This window comes from Anas platyrhynchos, chromosome 1, assembly GCF_047663525.1.
Source record: "Anas platyrhynchos isolate ZD024472 breed Pekin duck chromosome 1, IASCAAS_PekinDuck_T2T, whole genome shotgun sequence".
Lineage (NCBI taxonomy): Eukaryota > Metazoa > Chordata > Aves > Anseriformes > Anatidae > Anas > Anas platyrhynchos.
The window spans coordinates 117,832,702-117,851,770 of record NC_092587.1 but is presented as its reverse complement, the minus strand read 5'-3'; positions in this window follow the sequence as shown (position 1 = coordinate 117,851,770).

The following is a 19,069-nucleotide window of genomic DNA, read 5'->3' as shown; positions in this document are numbered from 1 at the left end:
AGCTCTACATCTAAACGTCTTTTGAAGACTTCCAGGGATGGTGACTGCACCACCTCCCTGGGCAGCCCGTTCCAGTGCCTCACAACCCTTTCAGTAAAGAAATTCTTCCTAACATCTAACCTAAAGCTCCCCTGGCGTAACTTTAGCCCATTCCCCCTCGTCCTGTCACCAGGCACATGGGAGAACAGGCCAACCCCCACCTCTCTACAGCCTCCTTTAATGTACTTATACAGAGCAATAAGGTCACCCCTGAGCCTCCTCTTCTCTAGGCTGAACAAGCCCAGCTCCTTCAGCCGCTCCTCATAGGACTTGCTCTCCAGGCCCCTCACCAGCTTCGTCGCCCTTCTTTGGACCCGCTCAAGCACCTCGATGTCCTTCTTGTAGCGAGGGGCCCAAAACTGAACACAGTACTCGAGGTGCGGCCTCACCAGAGCCGAGTACAGGGGGACGATCACCTCCCTAGCCCTGCTGGTCACACTGTTTCTGATACAAGCCAGGATGCCGTTGGCCTTCTTGGCCACCTGAGCACACTGCTGGCTCATATTCAGCCGACTGTCCACCATCACTCCCAGGTCCTTCTCTGCCTGGCAGCTCTCCAACCATTCCTCTCCCAGCCTGTAGTTCTGCTTGGGCTTATTGCGCCCCAGGTGCAGGACCCGGCACTTGGCCTTGTTGAATTTCATACAGTTGACCTCAGCCCATCGGTGCAGCCTATCCAGATCCTCCTGCAGAGCCTTCCTACCCTCGAGCAGATCGACACACGCACCTAGCTTGGTGTCATCTGCAAACTTACTGAGGGTGCACTCAATGCCATCATCCAGATCATTGATGAAGATGTTAAAGAGGACCGGCCCCAGCACCGAGCCCTGGGGGACGCCACTAGTGACTGGCCTCCAACTGGACTTGGCTCCATTCACCACAACTCTTTGGGCCCGGCTATCCAGCCAGTTTCTAACCCAACGAAGCGTGCGCCAGTCCAAGCCAAGAGCAGCCAGTTTCTTGAGGAGAATGCTGTGGGAGACGGTGTCAAAAGCCTTGCTGAAGTCAAGGTAGACCACATCCACAGCCTTTCCCTCATCTACCAAGTGTGTCACTTTGTCATAGAAGGAGATCAGGTTTGTCAAGCAGGACCTGCCTTTCATAAACCCATGCTGACTGGGCCTGATCGCCTGCTTGCCGTACAAGTGCCGCATGATGACTCCCAAGAGGATCTGCTCCATGAGCTTCCCTGGTACTGAGGTCAAACTGACCGGCCTGTAGTTCCCCGGGTCTGCCCTCCGGCCCTTCTTGTAGATGGGCGTTCCTAATAAGTGTGGCGTGTTATATCACATTTTGGATTTTTTTTTCATTTAATTTAATCACTTTAATTTACTTAAGCTATATGTCAAAAACCTTGATATCTGCAAGAAAGCAGTACATCATGTGTTGTGACAGAAGTCTGATTCACCAATGTTAGTTCTCCTAGAGATGGTCTAATGTTAATCTGTTTGCAGAAGAAAAGACAAATTTGTCCAAAGACTCAGCAATGCAATCAGTGAGTGAGAACAATCTAACAATCTGCCTTACTTGAGTATTTGTTCTAGTTCTAACATAAAGATTTTGAAGCAGTTTCCTTGGAAAAATGTAAATAAGTAAACTGCTGTTACCTCTAAAATAAATTAAACATAACCAGTTAACAGCTCTTGAAGAGTAATGCATTTGGTTTGTGAGATGTTTCTCGGTGTTTTTACAGATTTTTTTTTTTTTTCCAAAGTGTAATTTCACACATTTTGGCTAATTGGTATAGAGGCTATAAAAAACTGCCACCTGACCTTACTTGTCTGCCTCTGTTTTCAGGTGAAGTTTTGTTACATGGCTTTCACTGGTACCCAGATCAGTAGAAGCATTGTAGTTCCCCTAATTATTACCCTCACCTGTCTAGGACTTCCACCTGTCTAGGGCTTCTGGCTATTCATGAGGACACGAATGGACTGGTCTTCCTGGCTATGGTCAGGAGTGCTCTTGGTCCCTAGGAGAACTCGAATCAGCAAGGAAAGGAGACAGGTAAAAATAGTGACCCGCTACAGTGGCTTGTGTGACTGCCACAAAACATTAAAATGCTCAGGGAGAAAACACACGAAACACTTCAAAAATACCAATCTCAGTAAATAAGTATTGGTATTTAATAACTGTGAGTGGGGTTATAAAGCTTAACAATTAATAAGGGTATATTGCATTTTAAAGAAGCTCAGTTTCTCAAAATGCTCTACAGAGACATGGACATATATCATGACAAAGAGTCATACAGTGCAGACGGTGCTTTGCTTAGCTCTTAAGTAATCCCAGTTTCACTGAAATAGACAGCCTTTACTTATGCCCTTATCTCTCTCTCCCTCTACTCAGAAAAGAGTATGTGTCTAATATTGTTATTACTGATGAAATGCCTGTTCATGTCAAATGCTAGAAAATATGTATGTAAAATTATATTATAAAAAATATTTTAAAAATCTACATGAATCTTCCTTTGCAACAAAGGAAGAATGAATGGTGTGCTACCATACTGAATACAAAACCATTTTCTTTAATAATCACACTTGCTTTCTACTAGTTCAGCAAAATGTGTTAACAGCATCAAAAGAAATAAAATTCATTATAGTGGTTAGATTTTCTTTATTATGCTTTCTGACACACAAACACCGATGTTGAGAGCAGATGATACCAAGACATGAAGTAGTGGAATATCTCATTCCCAAGGCCTAGCATCCAGGCAATATTAAAAGATAAGCATAAAGTCTCTTCTAGTTTACAGGAAATGTTAGGTGCTGCAGAAAGGTGGAAGGAACAAAATAACTGAGAGTAGCCAGTAAGAAGAAATTACCACTTATGTCTTATACTTATGCAAATTCCTCTGTAGGGCAGGCTCTCAAAATAACATCGCTAAGCAGGTGATGGAGAACAGAATAAAAAGAAGCAAGCAAAAATGGCACCCACATCCACCTGCCACAGTAAGATCTGACGGGTGGTAATATTTAAGCTTTTTCAGGATGGACTAAAGCTTACTTAAGATAAAGCCTACAATGCTTTAATTGTTTGTCCAGATACATATGCCATAAGACCCAGAAATAGGCCGATCTAGAACTCTATAATCTGCCTATAATGTAACTTGTCCAGGAAAGTCTATCCTTGTCTCTCTGGACTGTAATAAATGAATGAAGCTACTAACCTTTTAATGGAGATGTTTTTCTTAGGGAAGTAGAGTCAGGTGTGCAGAACATGATCTGTAGACCAATGTTTTCTATACTATGCTGGATGAATTTAGATGTTATTTGTAATTTGTATTTAACATTGTTTTTGAACAATAAAATCAGATTTAGACATATGAAATCTACTTAAGTCTTGTGGAAGGCAAGCTGCAAGCCTGTAGCATTATTAGGGAAAATGGACATATTAAGGAAATGGGTGTATTAGGGATTTATTTATTTATTTTTTACATGCTCTTATATTTCCCTGGGACAGAATATTCACAGCAGTTTCTTTCCATGCCTTATGTTAAGACCAGAGTTTTCTCCTTTTCACAATTGTTTTTGTCTTTGCTATTTTTTCTAATTGTGAACAAAAGCCTTTAATAGCCTTTTTTAAACATAAGATTGTATATATAATTACTTTAACTGAAATTAATTAAAATTATAACCATATTTTTACAACTGAGAGAAATTCTCTCAATTTATCAAATTACCTGAGGAGTAGCAGAATAAAATCTGAGAAAGAGAAAGTAACCAGATGACTGCCGATTTTCTGCTGATCCTTCTCAAATAGAAAAAGTAGAGTTATTTTTAACAAGAATCTATGTGTGTAAGTTAACAGTAACTTTAGTGTGGGCAGCAGGACTAGGGAAGTGACTGTCCCCCTGTACTCGGCTCTGGTGAGGCCGCACCTCGAGTACTGTGTTCAGTTTTGGGCCCCTCACTACAGGAAGGACATCAAGGTGCTCAAGCATGTCCAGAGAAGGGCAATGAAGCTGGTGAGGGGTCTGGAGAACAAGTCTTATGATGAGCGGCTGAGGGAGCTGGGATTGTTCAGCTTGGAGAAGAGGAGGCTCAGGGGTGACCTTATCACTCTCTAGAGGAGGCTGTCAAGAGGTGGGGGTTGGTCTATTCTCCTATGTGCCTGTTGATAGGATGAGGGGGGATGGGCTAAAGTTGTGCCAGGGGAGGTTTAGGTTGGATATCAGGAAGAACTTCTTTACCGAAAGGGTTGTTAGGCGTTGGAATGGGCTGCCCAAGGAAGTGGTGGAGTCACTATCCCTGGAAGTCTTTAAAAGATGTTTAGATGTAGAGTTTAGTGATATGGTTTAGTGGAGGACTTGTTAGTGTTAGGTTAGAGACTAGGTGATCTTGGTGGTTTCTTCCAACCTAGATGATTCTGCAATTCTGTGATTAGTCAAGGGTAATCATGTTCTCTCCTTCTTCTGCTCTATCCCACCTTCTCCACTGAATCACTCCTTTTCCAAAAAAAAAAAACAAACAAAAAACAACCAACCAAACAAACAAACAAAAAGCATAAGATACTGCAGGATTAATTCAAAAACCAGCATTTTTCACTGATACAGATATTGTATCTTTAGATATATTTCCTAGTATTGTGTACCGTTTCCTAAAATCATGCCGTGTGCTCTGTCAGTTGTATACTCTGGAAACTAAACATTCCTAGGCCTGTCGAGTGCTTGCCAAGGAAATTTCTGAGCATCCTGTGTCTGAGAAACACAGGCTAAGGAGTCCTGGTAAGATACTTTGTAAATAAAATACTATAAATATCCAACGAAAAGTGAGTCTGTTGAGCTGTTTTCTTGTTAACAGAATAGACATTTTTTGAGGATCTGTGTTCTTAGTAATGTTGTCCTCACTGTTCCTACTCAAAACAACCTGTTTTCTCATTTAGTATTTATACTTATACTTTCCCTGCATATATAAACTATACATTCAAATATGAGAGAGTAAGTAATATTAATAATATTTCTAGGAAAATAAAAATCTTAAGTAAACTGTCCAAACTCAGTCCTTACAGAAAACTATGAGGAACAGTTGTGCAACTACTATGACAGACAGTTCCAAAGATTATTGTTAATTATTATTATTTGTCACTGCTTAACAGTGACACTAAAATCAGCAAATACAAGCTATAGTCTGCAACATCTGATTTAAAAAATATATGATAGGAAAGTACTCATAGATTTTAGTTTGTCAGAAGTCTGGAATCTATTCAGGTTAACTGAAGATAAGAAAGGTAGAAGATATGAGCAAATAGCTTAGGGAAGTCTGAATCTGTATTTATAATATTGTGTATTACTGTAATATCTAGCTCACTAGAGGTCATATCTTTCTTGTTACAAATGTACAATAGAAATACATAGTCTTTGTCCTGATGAGCTTCTAATCTAAGTTAATAAGATATGTGATTGTTAAAAAAAAAAAAAAAAAAAAAGATTAAAGGATTTAAAGTGAAGCTGTAAATTGTAGTAACATAATTAATATACATATCTAGAATTAAAACTGGAATGTCCTGTGTGTTTTGTGGATCTTGGCTTGGATGGGGTTATGAAAGGAGTCTCAGTGACAGTGACTTAAAAGGACTGAGGCAGACAATGTATACAACTCATGGAGCCTTCAAACCTGCATATACTCTTCCTCCAGCTGCCTCTCAGCAACAGGTGTTGTTAGAAGGCTTGGCATTCAATCTTTACATCGCATTCAAATAAACATCTATACTCATTTCCCAGAGGACACTGAGTGATATCACAGCTCTAAGTTATGCCAGGTGCCTAGTTATATTCAAATCAGTCTAAATAGCCAAAAAGATCTTTTTAAGTTCCATTTTTTAACGTCCTTGAAGAGAAGACAAAGAAATATCTCTTTCCTCCAGAAGGTAAAAGTGTCAGAGGAGTGTTTCTGGTGGGAAAATGCAACATGCTACACACTGAAGGGTAGATCCACATGCAGCCATCTTCCGACTGTAGTAACATAATTGGTATCATCCCAACCAGTAATATGTAAGAAAGAAGAAAATAGTTTTAGCTCGGCTTCCTGAGAAGCCGAGATAAAGTTTTATACTGATTAACTTTATAAGGACAAAGTTCTCATATTTACATATTTTCCTTATAAATATAGCTTTTCATTCTCTGACAGAGTTAAGCCAATATGTGTTCTGAAATTATTTTTCTCTTTGGTCTTTTTTTTTTTTTCTTGAAATGTTTTTAATGTGCTTTATAACATCTGTTGTTAGTGCTAAAGTGGTATATTTTAGATGTTTTTTCATATGAAAAAAATAAAAGAAAAGTTAGTGATTGATGTTTCTGATATTGCTTAAATCTGTACAATCTTGCAGTGCTGTTCAGTTCTGTGAGTAATGTACATTGCTTCTTGTATAGCATATGTCAATGAAATGATCTAGCTCTGCAGAAATGTTGTCTACTTTTTTTTTTTTCTTTTTAAGAATGTATATGAATTAGAAATTTCACATTCGCAATTGCAATCACATGATGCATGAACCCCAATTTTCTGTAAATATTTGTCACGAAATGACAAAAAAATAAAAGTGATATGAAAATCTTTCTGTTGTTATATCCCTGAAATACTGCAACAATATTAATTCTTTCAAACAAAATATTTTTTTCTTGTAAAATGAATTTGTTCAGCATTTATAAAGGCATGTTTTTCAAGCTGGTTTCTGCTGACACAATTCAGTAAATAAATTACTTGATTTTCTGTATCTAGGTTACAAAAGGATAGTGTAGACACACTCACACATACAAAGTAATGAAATAATGTCCTAATGACATGTAAACAGTCACTGACAATCGAATTCTTACTATAAGTTTGGATCTGTAGAATTTATTCCTAAAATCACACTCTGTGCCAGTATACAGGATTATCTGCCCTTTGAGTTTGACTACAGGATCTCTTGTCCTCAATCACCACTTGTCATGTCTTGGGGACTCTGCTACTGTCAGGGAGCTCTGTTTCTGGAAGAGTAAACCAGACACAGCTTTCAGTCTGCAAAATCCTCTCTGAAGTTGGGATAAATTACTTACAGGTTTGACCTCTGAAATTATTAACATTGCCTGTAGTGCCCATATAGAGTACTGTGCTCAGCTCTGGGACCCCCAGCACAAGAAGGACATGGAAGTATTAGAGTGAGTCCAGAGGCCCACAAAGATGATTAAAGTGATGGAACACATCTCTTACGAAGACAGGCTGAAAGAGTTGGGGTTGTTCAGCCTGGAGAAAAGAAGGCTCCAGGGAGATCTTATAGTGACTTTTCAATGCATAAAGGAAAGCTGGGGAGGCACTTTTTGTGAGGAAGTGTAGTGGCTTTAAACTAAAAGAGGGGAGATTTAGGTTATATAAGGAAGAAAGTCTTCACTCAGAGGATTGTGAGGCACTGGAACAGGTTGCCTGGAGAAGCTTTGGATACCCCATCCCTGGAAGTGTTCAAAGCCAGGCTGGATAGGTCTTTGAGCAATGTGATTCAGTGGGAGGTGTCCCTGCCTATGGCATGGGGGTTGGAACTAGGTGATATTTAAGGTCCCAGGGGACAGGGAAAGATGAAAATAACAGCCAGAAGACAAAACAGCTTGAAAATAAACTACCTAGTTTACAGTTCACAATTTCTAAACTCTGTAAGGTAATTCATCACCCATTAATGAGTACTTACGCTTTTTTTTTTTTTTTTTTTTTTTTTTCCACATTTGAGTAAGAAGGATGCTTTTAAATCACCACTTACTGGGAGAAATCAATGCTACCGGAAGCAATGTATGTTCTGGTCTCAAATCTTTTGCTCTTGTGCAGAGAAGGAACATAATATGATTATTCAGATTCACCGAAGAGTGTTTTCTTGAATCAAAGTCTGTAAGGTAATATTTATTTTTGCTGAAAACAACCCAGAATGAATGCACTAGAGTGAACTGCAACACCAGACATTTCAGATGCAATTTTTGTGTGATGTTTTAACAAACCAGTACACTTCTTTTGTATTTCTAAATACTTATTTAACCTTTCTTTCCTTTTCTCTACCCTTTTCTCCCTCTCTGCCTTTCTCTCTCTCCCTTCCCCCTCCCTTTCTTTCTTCCCCCTTCTTGTATGTTGTCTCTGATCTTGTCCTCTCAATTATATTTAGTTTCTGTCACAGTTCTTACTATAGAAAACCACTGCATGAAATGCTTACAATTCAATGTTGACAGGAATATTTTATAAAGGTTTTATATAACTAATATAATTCTACACATGAAATCATTTTATAACTTGCATGAAAAGCAGTCTTGGAAATATTATTTACATTTAAAATTTTGCAGCATTCCCAGTATTAAATTTTATTTTATGTTTTCCATAAATTCAACATTTAACACAATACCTGAAATGTTCTATACTTAGTAATTGTCTATGTTGGAGTTATTTGGAATGTACTTATCAAAAGCCATGCACTCTTTATAAAAAAAGATACTGAAGTGCTGATAGATACCTTGTTTAAAATGTATGCTTCTTAGCTGACAAATTCTAGTTTACCTGCTTTATGGCAATGGCTTTAAACTTGACAGAGATTAGAGACATGTCTTGAATCAGTCCACAACTGAAAGGAATAGGGATGTATTCCTGCCACTGCATCTTGAGTCATGAGGCTATGCAGAATAAGTGCTTGTACTAATGCCAATTTAGGAACACCTGCCATCATCCAGTACATTATGTCTTTTGCTGTCCCTTTTTTTTTTTTCTTGATCTTCTTCCTTCCAAAAACTTCTTTATACATGTTTCAAAAATTGTACAGGTCTGTTAAATTTTGGCAAAGGAATTCTCTCAAAATGGTGTTTGCTTTATATGGCAGACTCTGGGCAAGGAATTTGCTTCCAAATACAAATCTGGCTTTCAGTTGCCACAATAGAAAATAACATTTGTAAGTACAGATAGGGGAGGTCCTGTGCTTTCATTAATCACTGTGTCTGTGGAATGGGGAAGATGACAGTAATAGACAAAGGAAAATTATGCAGCCTGGAAAGGAAGAAGAAAATAGTCCATCACTCAGGGAACAAAGACTGGAAGACAGGCAGCAAGAGTGTCCCACGAGTAATGAGGGAGAGGAGAAATCCAGAGCAGAACAGAGTAAGTATGGAGAAAAAAGTCTGGAAAAGTAAAAAGGGCAAGGTAAACATGGTTGGTGAAGACAAGAGGGTAAAGGGAAAAATGAATTGGATTCACCCTGGAAAGTGTATAAAAAGTGAACTGAAGATAAATTGATTAAATTTTGGCAAATACAAACTATTCTGGTAAAGAAAGCCATTAAAAAAAAATATTAATAATCATGTTTTGAGTGCAGAGTTCAGATGTTATGAGGTTCACAAACACTAAGGTCACATATCAAATGATGAGGGAAAAGAGAAATACTGAAAAAATTACCTAAAGTATAACCATTCACTTAATGGGCCCTGAGTCAGGCAGGTGTCCTGTGGAAAATCTAATAATAATGTCATAATTTATTCATAATAAATAATAAAATAAATAAATATTTTTGTTTATTTAACATTTTTTTATCCTCTTGTTTTTTCACAAGAGGATAGCGCATGAACCTTTCAGGGACAATCTTAATTCTGGCACTTCCTAAATTTGAATGCTTGACTTTTTAAACTTAATGTTCTTCCTGGCAATAAAATTAGAAAACTGTTAGGATGAAATCAATGAAACATTAACATGGAATCAATGAAACCTTATATGCAAATGATCCTGCTTCACATATGGTTTAAACCTACTGGTATACCTAGCTCAACCAAAAAAAATATATTGATTTTTCTTTAGTTGTAAAACTCATACTGTAAAAATAAGCACAGCATCAGATATTCTACTGAAGTTCTAATTAGTCTCTGAAGCTTTAAAAGTTCTTACAGCTTTCAACCTCATTTTCTTCAGTCATTTAATTAATGGGTTTATAGGAGAAATTAGTTAAATTTTCATCTTATTCTCAGGTTCCGATTTTACCCTTTGTTTCATTGTTTTCTTAAAGAAACACATCCCTTCTTAAGAATAGTAATGAAAAACAGAACTCCAAACACAACAGTTTACAAGAACCTACAAAACATTATGTAAGGTTGTGTTGTAACAAAATTTATGTTGTAAGTAAATAGGAGAATCAGTCTTTCTTTCTTTCTTTCTTTCTTTCTTTCTTTCTTTCTTTCTTTCTTTCTTTCTTTCTTTCTTTCTTTCTTTCTCTTTCTCTCTTTCTCTCTCTCTCTCTCTCTCTCTCTCTCTCTCTCTCTCTCTTCCTTCTTTCCTTCCTTCCTTCCTTCCTTCCGCCCTTCCGCCCTTCCAACTGCTACAGTTGTGAGGTACAAAAGGTTAAAAAAAAGGTCTTAGAATAATGTGATTTTGAAGTTTATTCACCTTGAACTAAGGGAAGTAACTAGATAGATTTATAAACAAAGAGGTTCTCACATTATTTCTTAAATCTCAGATATCTAAGTTTCCAAGTTACTCCTTAAGTGAGCCTATAAAACAACTTGCAAACAACATATTTATGTAACATTTTTTTTTTTCCAGTAGTACATTTTCCAGTATGTATTATTTATGTACTTTGGATATTTTACCATTTTAGCATATTTTACCATATTTTCAAACACATCACTAAAAATTGATGTCTATCTTTCAATAAGTAATAGAAATCCTTGTAATTTCAATTCTTAAATGCCAAAATGCCCTTTTATCTTTTTTTAAAGTAAATTATATATTTGAAAATATGGCTCTGCACTCCAACTGTTCACTTCCAAGAAATCTGATTCTCTGACTCCACCTGTCTACTTAGTTTTAATTCTCAGGCTACAAAAGGACACATAACTCAGAGAGATACAAGATGGATATATCTTTTTCATAATGAACTAGCTATTAAATTTCTATGGCCTAGGATACATTTTGATGCAAATGTTTAAAAGGAAATCCCTTTAGGCTTTGGAAAAAAAAATACAAAAAATAGAATGTGTTGTGAATGAGAAAATTTTTAGCCATAAACTGTTATATATGATTCAAATAACAAACAGTGAAATGAATAGTCTTACTTAAACATGTTTCAAAGAGAAATTCATAGTCAATGAGCACAGAAAAATATTACACAAAGATGATCACTAATAAAAATGTTAAGAAAATTAAATATGGGTTCAAAAAGTTGAGTGAGGTTGTAAAGTAGTTTTTATTAAAATATTGGTCTGATATGATGTAGAATAATTGTCACATCTTAAAAGAAGGTTCAGCATTGAGGAAACATCCAGAGTGAGATGCAGCATGTATGCAAACAGTCTGTTTCGTGACAATCCCCTTGGCAACATAACCTGCAACCTTAGGTATTAGTAACACCAGGGGAGCTTGGTGTGCTGACTGTAAAAGATAAAACATGGAGGGTGGAGTGGGGTGAAGACACCATGGTCAGGCTCTGTGCTATCACTGTAAGGATGGGGAACTGTATGGTATCATGAAACTGATAGACTACATGGCCAGCCCCAAGTCAAACTGATAACCAAATCACATCTTCTGGGTGAATTTTTCTCATTATAGTCTCATTATAATGCCCAAACACACCTCCATCCCAAACGATACCTGCCTCCAAGGTGTGATCACTCCTCACTGAGCATGTGTTCTAAATTCCTCTGAGCCTATACCTTTGAACAAAAGTGAGGAAAATTTGTACCAATCACAACAAAGACATGTATAACTAGAGTCACTCAAACTCCACTTAAAAGTAAGAAAATAGTATAAAAATATCTCAGGAGAGGACAATGTCAGAGAAGACATAATCACAAGGAATTTGGAAAGACATCGCTGACTTCTGGGATCAGTTGATGGGCTGACTCTCTCTTCCACCCCAATAAGGACACCTGTCGGGTGACATTCGAACTCAGCTACAGCAAGTGCTTCCCCAGGAAACCAAACATCCTTTAGAGAGTTGTTTCATAAGTTAGCACATATGTTGTTGGTTGAATTTATCATATTCTTGGTATTTACATAGGAAGGGACAGGCAGCACAGAAGGGGTGGTGGTGTGGCTCTCTATATTAGAGAGTCTTTCGAGGTTGTAGAACTCAAGGCTAGGAACGACAAGGTCAAGTCCCTTTGGGTTAGGATCGGCAGGGACAACAAGGCTAGTGTCCTGGTCGGGGTCTGCTATAGACCGCCGAACCAGGATGAGGAGACGGATGAAGAGTTCTACAGGCAGCTGACGGAAGTTGCAAAATCTTCAGCGCTTGTACTCATGGGGGACTTCAACTTCCCTGACATATCCTGGAAGCACAACACAGCCCTGAGAAAGCAGTCTAGGAGGTTTCTGGAGAGCGTGGAATATAGCTTCCTGATGCAGCTGGTTAGTGAACCTACCAGGGGTGGTGCCCCGCTAGACCTTCCCTTCACAAACAGAGAAGGACTGGTGGAGGATGAGATTGTCGGGAACTGTCTTGGGCAGAGTGACCATGAAATAGTGGAGTTCACTATTCTTGGCAAGGCCAGGAAGGGGACCAGTAAAACCACTGTGTTGGACTTCCGGAGGGCTGACTTTGAGCTGCTCAGGACACTAGTTGGTGGAGAACCAACTAGTTAGGAAGAACTTCTTTACCGAAAGGGTTGTGAGGCATTGGAACAGGCTACCCAGGGAAGTGGTGGAGTCACCATCCCTGGAAGTCTTTAAAAGACGTTTAGATGTAGAGCTTAGGGATATGGTTTAGTGGGGACTGTTAGTGTTAGGTCAGAGGTTGGACTCGATGATCTTGAGGTCTCTTCCAACCTAGAAATTCTGTGATTCTGTGATTCTGAGATCCCTGGGAGGCAGTTCTGAAGGGCAGAGGAGTCCAGGAAGGCTGGGCGCTCTTCAAGAGGGAAATCTTAGTGGCGCAGGAACGGTCTGTCCCCACGTGCCCAAAGACGAGCTGGCGGGGAAGAAGACCAGCCTGGCTCAACAGAGAATTGTGGCTTGATCTTAGGAGAAAAAAGAGGGTTTATAATCTTTGGAAAAGTGGACAGGCCACTAGGGAGGACTATAAGGATGTTGCGAGGCTGTGCAGGGACAAAATTAGAAAGGCCAACGCTCATCTGGAGCTCAGTCTGGCTACTGCTGTTAAAGATAACAAAAAACGTTTTTATAAATACATCAACACAAAAAGGAGGACTAAGGAGAATCTCCATCCTTTACTGGATGCGGGGGGAAACTTAGTTACAAGAGATGAGGAAAAGGCGGAGGTGCTTAATGCCTTCTTTGCCTCGGTCTTTAGCGGCAATACCGGTTGTTCTCTGGATACCCAGTACCCTGAGCTGGTGGAAGGGGATGGGGAGCAGGATGTGGCCCTCACTATCCGCGAAGAACTGGTTGGTGATCTGCTACGGCACTTGGATGTGCACAAGTCGATGGGGCCGGATGGGATCCACCCAAGGGTACTGAGAGAACTGGCAGAGGTGCTGGCCAAGCCACTATCCATCATTTATCAGCAGTGCTGGCTATCGGGGGAGGTCCCAGTCGACTGGCGGCTAGCAAATGTGACGCCCATCTACAAGAAGGGCCGGAGGGCAGACCCGGGGAACTACAGGCCTGTCAGTTTGACCTCAGTACCAGGGAAGCTCATGGAGCAGATCCTCTTGGGAGTCATCATGCGGCACTTGCAGGGCAAGCAGGCGATCAGGCCCAGTCAGCATGGGTTTATGAAAGGCAGGTCCTGCTTGACAAACCTGATCTCCTTCTATGACAAAGTGACACACTTGGTAGATGAGGGAAAGGCTGTGGATGTGGTCTACCTTGACTTCAGCAAGGCTTTTGACACCGTCTCCCACAGCATTCTCCTCAAGAAACTGGCTGCTCTTGGCTTGGACTGGCGCACGCTTCGTTGGGTTAGAAACTGGCTGGATAGCCGGGCCCAAAGAGTCATGGTAAATGGAGTCAAGTCCAGCTGGAGGCCAGTCACTAGTGGCGTTCCCCAGGGCTTGGTGCTGGGGCCGGTCCTCTTTAATATCTTCATCGATGATCTGGACGAGAGCATTGAGTGCACCCTCAGTAAGTTTGCAGATGACACCAAGCTAGGTGCGTGTGTCGATCTGCTCGAGGGTAGGAAGGCTCTGCAGGAGGATCTGGAAAGGCTGCACTAAAGGGCTGAGGTCAACTGCATGAAGTTTAACAAGGCCAAGTGCCGGGTCCTGCACCTGGGGCGCAATAACCACAAGCAGAGCTACAGGCTGGGAGATGAGTGGTTGGAGAGCTGCCAGGCAGAGAAGAACCTAGGAGTGATGGTGGATAGTCGGCTGAATATGAGCCAGCAGTGTGCTCAGGAGGCCAAGAAGGCCAACGGCATCCTGGCTTGTATCAGAAACAGTGTGGCCAGCAGGGCTAGGGAGGTCATTGTCTCCCTGTACTCAGCTCTGGTGAGGCCGCACCTCGAGTACTGTGTTCAGTTTTGGGCCCCTCCCTACAAGAAGGACATCGAGGTGCTTGAGCGGGTCCAGAGAAGGGCGACGAAACTAGTGAGGGGCCGGGAGAACAAGTCCTACGAGGAGCGGCTGAGGGAGCTGGGGTTGTTCAGCCTGGAGAAAAGGAGGCTCAGGGGCGACCTTATTGCTCTTTACAGATACCTTAAAGGAGGCTGTAGTGAGGTGGGGGTTGATCTATTCTCCCACGTGCCTGTCCCACGTGCCTGGTGACAGGATGAGGGGGAATGGGCTTAAGTTGCGCCAGGGGAGTTTTAGGCTGGATGTTAGGAAGAACTTCTTTACCAAAAGGGTTGTTAGACATTGGAACAGGCTGCCCAGGGAAGTAGTGGAGTCAGCATCCCCGGAAGTCTTTAAAAGACGTTTAGATGTAGAGCTTAGGGATATGGTTTAGAGGGGACTGTTAGCGTTAGGTCAGAGGTTGGACTCAATGATCTTGAGGTCTCTTCCAACCTAGAAATTCTGTGATTCTGTGATTTTCAAACAGTGTATTTATCACTGGTAATCCAAAAGAACTTGTACTCCTGTTGCTTCAACACCAGTCATTTACTAAACTGAAAGTTTATTGCATTATATGTATGTCTGTGATCATGATAATTCAACATAATTAATGTGTCTGGACTTACTACAGTACTAAATTGGATATCACTCAGAATCTAAGCCCAGACACCCACAGCGCCTTTGATATCTGAGGACAAGCTGAAATGCAGGGGGATTTAGGTCCTGACAAACTTCCTTACCCTTTAAGGCAACATATGACACAAACGAACAAACAAATCTTGATAATGGCAGCAATTTCATGTTTTATAAATAGAAATTACTGTTTTAATAGGGACTAAGAGGATGAAATTAAATTCTGATACATGTGGCATCTTGTAGAAATGAAAATTTCTCTGGATATATCCATTAATATGCACTAAGCAGGCAGGCAAACAAAATGTTGAAAAATGAGAACATACTTGAAAGCAGGAAATATGCCGTAAAATACATCAAGACTTCAAATTATTCTTTAATGAATTCTTTAGTTACATCGTGTAACTTTATTTTCGCAACATTCTTAACTGGATTGTGGTACTTTTGAACTGATTTACTCTACAATTTTACTCTAAATACTGCATATTGTCTCAATCCTTTAGGTCAATCATATTAATATTTGTTCATGACAATGAACAGTACCAAAACAAGAACAAGAAATACAAAGACAGTGTCCTGGTTTCAGTTAGGACAGAGTTAATTTTCTTCCTAGTAGCTGGTAGAATGCTATGTTTTGGCTTAGGATGAGAAGAGTGCTAATAACATGCTGATGTTTTAATTGCTGCAGAGCAGTGCTTACACCAAGCCAAGGACGTTTCAGCTTCTCACTCTGTCCTGCCAACGGGCAGGCTAGGGGTGCAGCAAGAGCTGGGAGAGCCAGAACATCTGACCCAAACTAGCCAAAGGGGGTACTCCATACCATCTGACGTCATGCTGAACAATATATACGGGTGGCTAGCAGGGGGGGGTTGGGGGGGGGGGGGTAGGTTGGGCATCGGTTAGCAGGTGGTGAGCAATTGCATTGTGCATCACTTGTTTCATACACATTGTTATTAGTAGTACTATTATCATTATTATCATTATTATTATTGTTGTTATTATTATTTTCCTGTCTTAATAAACTGTCTTTATCTCAACTCACGGGCTTCACTTTCCCGTTTCTCTGCCCCATCCCAGAGAAGGAGGGGGATGGGGAGCAAACGGCTGTGTGGTGTTTAGCTGCCGGCCAGGTTAAACCACAACAGTCTTTTTTGGTGCCCAATGGCACTTCGTTTTGGGCACGAAGGGTTGAGATAATGACAGATCTGACCAGAGTGTGTTAAACTAAAATTGGTATAAGTATTAGACCTGCTTAATAGTTGCTAGTTATAATGCTGATTGCTTTAATCTCAAGTCTGCTGCACCTGTTTTCTAAATTGAGTGTTATAGCAAGTTACTTTCCATATGTGCTCTCTGTCATGTTGTTTATTCTTCCTGGGCCCTGGTTTAAGATCATTATGGTACTGTGCATTCTAACAGTGGCTTATGATATGATGAAATTTCTGGTCATGACTCTAACTTGGTATTTGTATTCAGCACTGTCGTCGACTCTATACTTTGGAAACCATATCTCGGAAGCTATTAACAGTTACACCTATTGCCTTTTTTCATCAGGGAGCCAATCTGTGGAGGGGAAAGGGGAAGATATTTTTTCTTACTTGTTCACTCTCCCTTTCTCCTTCACCACCCTCTTATCCTCCAAGCTTGTTACAATCTTTCTCCAAGATATTGAATATCTTTGGGATACTCTGACCAGCATGTTCTTGTTGTTATGTCTCCTGAATGCACTTCAGATTTTGTTTGAAGTTAAACAACTACTTAGGAATCTCATCCAGAGATCTTTCCTGAGGAAGGAGCATCCTTTTTGAAGTCCCACCATCCCATGTAATGCAAAGAACTGTGAAGGGAAATAAACTAGAAAAATATCAAAGATGTTTGATATAAACGTGTGTTGCTGATTTAAAAAAAAAAAAAAAAAAAAAAAAAAAAAGTGCATATGATTATTCCATTCAAAAGTATCCAAAAAGATAAATGTAAAAATATCAGTGAGTAACACCCAAAAGAACACATCATGGTGATAAAAAGGAAGTTATTTGTTGACAGGACTACTATAAAAAGGATGCCAGGATGCCAGGGAATCCTGCCAATGACATAATAAAGTTTCAGTTACATTTTCAGTAATCTGTTTAAAAGGAAACTAAAATCATAGCTAGTTTCAATTGTATTTATATGTAACATACATACAATGAGAGATATTTTGAAGGACAAGTGATGAAATGTTATGTGGGAGCATAACTGGATGCCTTTTTGTCTTAAATCTACTCCATGACAGGAGGTCATTGCACTATTTCCAGTCAACTTTAGAGTTGAAGGAGCTATGGGACTTATAAGTGAACTGTAAGAATAAAAATCAAGTTTGTTCTACAGTTATCATTGTGGTACATCTGAGTGTCAGGGCTGTATGAACATTTGCTGCATGAAGTCATTAATTCCCCAGGTGACACAGAAATGTCCTTGCAAATGTCTGCATAAATGTGCCAATAGATTAGTTTGAAATAGTAGACAGATTTGAAATCTGAAACCCAGAGGCTGGCTGAACTCCAAGACACAAACAAAAGGAACTATTTGACTGGGTGTTACCAGAAGGCCACCAGCTGAGAGTTTAGAAGAGTTCTAGAGAATATCCTGAGAGAGCTTACCGCTGTGCATGGGCCAATCTGTATGCGTAAATTCACTGACTAGCACCTTGGGTGGAGAATCCAGCCATTCCTTCCAAATAGTCTCCCTGTCATTTCCTCCTGTAAAATTGATACGATTGTACATAAATAAGATTTATGAGCTTAACCAATAAAAACTATTCCAAAGATGAAGGAATGGTCACATCCTTTTGAGATAATTAAGGTGTATTGAAGTGAGGTTTTGTATGGAGGTAGCGTAATCATCTAATAACAGTAATCATTCATATGCTGGAGTAGTCACATGGGACCATGGGCCAAATGTATTATAACAACTGAGCAGAACAGCAGGCTGGGGATTCTCACTCAGAACAGATAAAGATGTCACTGAAAGAATCCTTGTGATGAAGAGTCACACCATGATCTGGATGGTAATCAACTATCCTGTTAAATAAATTTGATTTCACACAAGATCATTAACTGACGCCAAGATTATATTATTTATTATTATTATTGATTTATTTATTTTTAACAACCAGTATCTCTAAGTTGTCTATATGATATCAGTGTGAAGCATGTAGAATTGTGAAAAGTATAATTCTATCACAATTTACTGAATTAATTTAACTGTGCAAGACCTTGAAGAGTCATCCTATTTACCATTATGGTGCAGTGTCTTCCAGTCACAGAGATGAACTCTAGGGTTTGTTATTCTAGGGCGTTACTGTCTCAGCAAATCTATTATATTGCTGATGAACAAAAATGGTCTAAGACTAACATAACATGTCTTTCAGACATCTCTACGTAGATGAGGATATGCTGCAGCAGTTTCAGGAGGATTACACCAGTATAGGGTAAATGCACCTTAACAAAGTCTTTGCATTAAACCTATGTCCTGGAACAATGCCTAAACTTTAGATGTTGAGCCTAAACAATACCTAAACATTAGACCTGATGATCAGGCCCAGCTCTCTTTTTTCCACTCCTTCAGACTTAGCTTCAATATTTTTGCCAATATTTTATTCCCTTAATAGATATGAAATCCGTGTGAGCCTTCCTACTTCGGTTTATTTAGACATGACAGGTAGACAGGAATATTTGATTGCTGTAATGTTGTGACATTTTTTTTTCTTTTTTCTTTTCACCATTGGAGATTTTTTTTTCTCTGTGTTCCCTGTAAAATACTTTTAATGTCATGAATAATATAGAAGTTGGCTTGTTTGAGAAATAAACACAGCATGCTACTATGTGCAGAATTATTTATAAATGTATTGTATCTGTTTTCAAGACGTCCAAAGTTTATTGTGTGATTATGATTCTGTTTTAATGGCCTAAACCAGCTGAACCTTTCTAATTT